General features: G+C 37.0%; 1 protein-coding gene across 2 annotated transcripts in view; it reads right to left on the bottom strand.

Moving 5' to 3' along the window:
* Positions 1-7,007, bottom strand: part of agbl4 (AGBL carboxypeptidase 4) — a 434,905-nt gene that overhangs the window by 128,340 nt on the left and 299,558 nt on the right. The gene's annotated exons all lie outside the window — the stretch shown is intronic.

The raw sequence follows: 7,007 nt of genomic DNA, 5'->3' as shown, positions 1-7,007 counted from the left end.
ACCACCTTGTGTTGAATAAAGAAATCACTTAAATCTCTTGGTCAAAGTGAAGTGGCCTACAAAATCCCAAGAACAAATGCATCATGCAACAAACCAGAGAAATGCCAGAAGAAATATGAAAAAAACATACAACAAAGGTTGGAGCATAGGTGCTTGCAACTGCAAGTAATGTGGACAGTACATTTATGCTTAGTTTGTGTTTGTTTTTTCTCCAATCTTTTTTCTTTGAATATTCTTAATTTTGGGTGGACTGATACATTCTTCTAACACTAACTGTGAGTACTATTTAGTAACTTATTTCATGATGTGTGTTTTTCTGATTTGAATAATAACGAAATAAGAATGAACTACAGTATAGTGTTTAGGCCCATCATAATATTGCACCCAATTTATCCAAAAAGGCAGTAGCAAATGTGCTCAGAGAACATGAATGTTAAACACTCTCAAATTAATCTCCAAATGAACAGATTTACAGATGTTCACCCACTCGTCCATCCATCTATCCATCCATCCATCCATCCATCCATCCATCCATCCATCCATCCATCCATCCATCCATCCATCCATCCATCCATCCATCCAAAGCCGCTTATTCTCAGGCATGTCGCTGGCTCGCTGGTGCCTATCCCAGCTGTAACTGGGCGGTGGGCAGGGGACACCCTGAAGTGGTTGCCAGACAATTGCAAATGACAGTTCATTGTTTTTAATTAACATGTTCTTGAACAAGAACACAATATCAAATGCTTGCTTGTGCAAATTTAGCTAAAAAATCAATATTTGTTACAATAAATGGCATGGAGATGTTTTGAATTAAGAACATACACTTTGTGTCAACTTAGATTCTTGCTTTGATTAGCACTAAACTGACACTTCAGTGCAGCAATGGGCTACTGGAGCCCCCCCCCCCCCTTTGAATATGCTCCTTTCCCTCATTCCAATAAACCTAAAAATGTTTTCCAAAAAATGCTAACGAATATGTCTGTTCCCCATAAAAAAATAAAATAAAAAGAGAAATAAAAAGAGGAAACTTTTCGTGCCCCCCACTCAACACACTGACTATAAATAAGATTATTATCTATAAAAATAACCCTAAGTATACATAAATCTGTGTCCTTTTTAACATGAACAAAAAAGTGAAATTATAGACTTCCGAAGTCTTGTTTATGTATAGTATCCATTATTAACCATAGTACTTACATAGATCAAACAAGTGTAACATTGAAAAAAAAACAGTTTTCTTCAAAATCACATAAATGATTACTGCAATTTACAAAAAATATCAGCTCTATGTTTTATACCTTTTATCCAAGTTAAATTGTTTAAATATTGGTGTTACTGTTGCAGATCAATTTACATGCAATGTTTTTTTTTCAGCAAGAAACAGTTCAGCTGGTCTAAAAGATTTCTAGTTTAAGGGTTGAAATTCTTGTTTCAAACACTTTGCATCTTACTTATTTTTTTCTGTTTCAGAAACCTGTAACCTGTATAAACAAGTTAAAATGTGTTGATTTAGAAAATGTGTTGCATCTCTCTTTGTTAATGTGAATGCTATTTTTTTTCTTTTTTTTTCCTCAACAATTTTCAGAGAAAATCTTTTTCATAGTCACCGTGTGGGAAGGGTATCTTTCCTGGGGTAGCTTTGCAAAAAATAATTGTGAAGCACTGATCTAAAAAAATACAACCACATAAAAAAATAACAAAATGGTTAAATCCCAAAAAACAAAGTAGAAGAAAGTAGAACACATTAATAGAAAAGTGCTGCTGCAATAATTCAATCACAAAAACACCATGGATGCAAACTTCAAACAGAAAGTAAACCAGAAGAGTGAGGGGAGGGAGGGGAGAAAGAGAGACAGAGCGTGGGGCTAGAGAGAGCAAGAGAGAGAGAGAGAGAGAGAGAGCAAGCAAGAGAGAGCGTGAGAGAGAGAGAGGGAGACTGGTTCCTCCCTCTAGTAGTATCAACTTGCAACATATATTGTTTGCTCTTACAATGTCGTTATGGTGTTTTTTTGTGTGTTTTTCTGTATCTTTGCATCTACAGTGGGACCTCGATTTACGATATTAATCAGTTCTGCTGTTTAGTTCGTAACGCGAATTGGCCGTATGGTAATTCGCTAATGCGAGTAAAGGCAGTGATGCGTTTATATACGTATGAGCGCAGAGTGACTCGCAGACTCACACATGCACACTGACCTCCATGTTTGAGGTGTCGTAAGGTGAAAAAAATGGGTTAAAGAGGGGACAAAAAAAACCAAAACGTCACGGTCCACATCGTAAGGTGAAAAAAACGTGAGGCAGGGTCGTCATAATCAAGGAGTCCACTGTATTTTGTTTTTGGGATTGCATATGTTATTGCAGTGTAGTTTTGAGCCTGGTTTGCATTCTTTGTTTGCATTTCTTTGCCTCATTCCTGTGTGTGCAGTGCTCCGTTGGTTGCAACACGTTTGTACCTGTAGGCCATCCCTGCACTCAAAAAACTTTCTTACGAAAGTTTTATAAATGCAACAGTTTATCTATTTCCAATCATTTGGATGGGGAAGATATTGAATTCAAACCTGTTTGACCTTTAAAGTTCCACTATATCTTACAATCATTACTCCCCTCTCTTTTGTCAAAATTTTCAAGAAGTATCAATAACAACTTTATTACATGTCTGATGAGATTTCATTGACTTACCTCATGTGTCCCCTGGTTGATCTCTTTTTTGTTCCAAAGTGGAAAGGCAGCAGACATGGCACAGTCATCCAGGAGGACATAGGCTGCTCATTGAAAAACAGCAAAATTGCTAATCGACACAAGAAGTTTTGTACCGCTTCAGCTGTTTTAATTGAAAATAAATTGATGCAGAAATTTCATGGAGCCTTTGTGTCGTCGCGGCTATGTTATTTGCGAGTTCAAGGCGTTTAATTTAGAATAGTTTTTAAACATGCCCATCATTTGCTCATTATTCTGTATGACTAGTATAAGAAGGATGACAGTCCTAAAAAGGAATGCAGCAACAGTGGCTCATGCATCTTGCTTTGCTGTTAGGGCTTCAACTGAGATGAAGTTTGGCTGTGGGAATCTCTGGGTTGTTTTAGTTTGTTCAGCCAATAGATCGGCTTCTCTGACTTTATCAAAAGTTCAAAGGCAATTTTAAGAAACGGAGCAATGAACAAAGAGACTTAGGCAGACTTAAAAAAAACAAATAGAATAGAGGATTATTGTTCATCTAAGCTTATGCGCCATACTGACATGAGGGGCTGGTGGAATTGTCAACACAAGGGTGCTGTGTCTTTGGCGCAGAAGAGGGGAAGGGCATTTCTTTTAAATGGCTCACATCACATTATTTTTACTGCCTAGAAAGGTTTAATACAATTCTAAAGCACTTTCTCCAGTATAAATACATTTCAGGGTCCATTTGGGTGCGGCAAAGATAATGGACAACTTCCTGGAGACAATAAAAATATCTCTTTGTTTGAAGGATGGCTGATTTCCATGGTAGGCTTTCTGTCACGTTGAGAGCGAATGTCAAATAAGTAAAAACACAAGTGATATCCATTTATGTTTTCAGTTCTCTGAAAGAAAATTATGTCACATCTGTTCACTATGGACTTTTAAAATCTAAATTTTAAAAAGACAAAACCCCTTTATAACAAGAGAGCTTTAGTATCGTTTTATTGCTCAAGAACAGTTCAAGCACTTAGAGATGATTATACTCAAATCAGGTGCTTTCTCAAGTGGCACACACTTAAAAAAAGCAAAAGAATGGCACCAAGTCAAGCACAGACCTTTGCCAAGGCCAAACAATCCTCATATAAAGGAGCAGCAAATATAATGCACCATCTGTATTTGTTTGGATGTTGTAATTAAGATTCACACATTGTCACTTAAGAAACTAAATGAATACCAGCCAAATTCAAAACGTAGACTGTAAACACATTGAATAAGCCACAAATGATTTCCTTTGAATTTTTATAGAATTTGAAAATATATTGAAAACATAACCTCTATGCTGAAGGTAAAAACTCTAACTAAAATACAGTATTACTTTTTTCCCGCTGTGAAATTGTACATTTTGTTGTGAAAACACAGAAAACCTATCTGAAATAAGTAAATATTTAGCCTATAGTGTGATTTTTTTTTATTTGTAATTTGTGCCTCATTCTTCTGGTGCATTCAGAGTGGATCATAATTAAATTTATTGGCAATTAAAGTCAAATACTATCTGTTGTTCTATATATTTAGTTCACTTAGTCCGTTAAGAAGATGTTTGTGGTTTAAAAGTAGAAGAAAATCTTCTACAATGCTTCTACTTTAATGAAATGGTAATGATTTGATTGCTATGGGAAGATATAAAGGACGATTTGAATGGTATTTACAGCAACAATTTTAGACAAATGAATGCCTCTGGCCACTTAAACGCTTGAATTTCACTTTCAAGACCCTGTTAACCAGCTGAAGATCCAGTCTCAGGATCATGGGAGTAACAACATATTAGCGCAGGACAATAATAGCAATAACATTTTTTGGCTATAATCAATAGGGCCCATTGAGCAATAAAAAGACCAAGGGAGTCAGGATAGCCGCCAGACAACATGTCCTGGCTATTAAATCCACACTGCCAGGCTCATCTATTTTAATTGGTCATCCATTAGCCTGCATTAAATGGAGACATGGGATAATAGCAGTAATGATGCCGATGATGGAATTAGACTGCGGCAACACACGTCATCGTTGCCGCGTCACTCCTGGAATCACAAAGAGTTCCAACAGACCGACACATGGACAGATGGATGCTGGCATTAAATAAATGACTCCTGAATGCTACTGAGCTGTTGTGTGTGTGAGAAGTCAATGAGAACAAATAGAGGTCATGCAAATTTGGGTGGAAAAAGTGGCTAGCCCTTGGTGTTGCGTAAATGAATTGAACAGCATGCAGACAACCAATTTAGATGCTGCACCTGTGCCAATCTGCAGCTCTGCAGGATGGACAGATGCTGGTCCAGGTGTGTGTGTGATGACGATTGGCAGCGTCAAGCTATGACCTGAGCAGCTGAATACAAACACAACTGATAATGTGATATGATCATGCCACACACAATGAAGTAGATTAAAATGAAGCTATTAACTCAATCAAAGATGTTTTCAAAGCTGAGTTGTACTGTAATGCCTGCACTTGTACAACATTTCAACTGATCTTTCAAGACTCACATATACCGTATTTCTCAGAGTACAAGTTGATTTCTTCATTTTTCAAACCCCATATCGGGGGGGGGGGGGGGGGGGGTTGACTTATAACTGCAGAACTCAAAACAGACCAATATTTTCCACATATCTGTGAATAACATTAAATTGAATGTGAAATAAAAAATATGTCATTTACAAGGCTTAAAATAATTCTGCATACCTCCGATATAGCATGCATCCGTTTTGGAGGGCTTGCACAGAACGTCGTGAAAATGTACTTTTGTCAAGGGCCGCCTTATTGCCTCTTTGTTGTCAATAAAAGGACTGTGCGGATCCTTTTTTGGCGAACTTTGACACATTATGAAAAGGAAAATACGGCTTGACTTGTCTCCTTCAGCCCCTTGGAAATGTGCTTGAACGAGTTGCTATAGATGTCGGCAGGTGGAGTAGAAACAACAAAGGGCAACGTTCCATACTCTGTTCTCACAACAAATGTCACTTGGGTAAAGAATATTCCAAGAAAGATGATCAGCAAATCATCTCCAAAGACCTCTATTTTAAACAAATTGGACAGATCCAAAGAAGACTACCTGTAGAAAAGTAACGAGGATGTTTGCACAAATGACAAGCAGGAAGGAGAGATCATCCGGAAGTTAAATGAGAGGTGCAATTTGGTGTGTCAGATAGTGTTGATGACTTTTAGGGCTTTTTGACAAACTCATATTCAGCTGTGTCAAAAAGATAAAGTGTTGAAACTTCAAATCGTTTTATTGTTGAAACATTTGTTTCAGCATTTGCGTCTAAACACACATTGTCTTGTACTATATATGTCTTGTTTCCGCCCCACTCCCTCCCCCCATAACCCGACAGTATGTTATTTGATATACGATAAAGAAATGCATCTAAAACACAAGTGTCGAACTCCAGTCCTCGAGGGCCGATATCCTACCTGTTTTCAAACCTTTTCCCTCAAAAACACCTGATTCAAATGATTGGGATCATTTTGAAGCTCCTGCAGAGCTTGCTAATGAGCTAATCATTTGAATCAGGTGTGTTGGGGAAAGAAAACCGCAAAACATGCAGGATGCCGGCCCTCGAGGCCTGGAGTTCGACACCTATGATCTAAAAGTACCATTGTTTCGTCATTTTAATGGTGCGCACCATGTGTTATAATTGGACAGCCATGATCTATGTAACCACTAAAGTCAGGGGTAGACTTCTAATCATGTTTTTGTAGAATTCACCCAAACTGAAGTAAAACAAAAAAGGTTGGGTCAACTTATACTCAGAAAATGACGGTACAAGTTCTGGGTAAAAATTAAAACTGAACCCACCAAAACAGAAGACTCTTTATTTTAACCAGAAAAAAACATTTTGTTTTCATTTTCCCTTCTTCAGTTTGGCAGTAGGACATGAGTTAGAGTCATCAAAAATTAGTTTTATGACCAAAAAGCAGAGAAAATAACCTTTAATGCTAATGTTTTTTGTTTTTTTTAGTTTTTGGCATCAAGCTGTGTATTGAAGAGATTTTTTTTATGGCAAAATAATATTTTAACTGCGGATAACTAACAAACTTGTCATTGGTTGTTACCTTAGACCCGAGGACATGTGATGTCATTTTCAGTCAAGTTGCAAATGAGTTTTTAAAGTTACAAATTGTGCATGAAAAATAACTGAACCAAGTTATATATGAACAAAATATTAACTTTTTGCTGCTGGAAATGGCAACATAAGTAATGTGGGCAGGGAAATACAATATTAATCCTTATTGAACTAGATTATGGAAAAAAAGTACTGTATGTTGACTTTTGCCTTCACTCTTGCTTTATGGAGTATAT

Source organism: Hippichthys cyanospilos, chromosome 10 (assembly GCF_059441005.1).
Source record: "Hippichthys cyanospilos isolate Australia breed blue-spotted pipefish chromosome 10, RoL_Hcya_1.0, whole genome shotgun sequence".
Classification (NCBI taxonomy): domain Eukaryota; kingdom Metazoa; phylum Chordata; class Actinopteri; order Syngnathiformes; family Syngnathidae; genus Hippichthys; species Hippichthys cyanospilos.
Note: the sequence above shows the minus strand (reverse complement) of the source record. Positions and strands in the feature narration are given on the sequence as shown.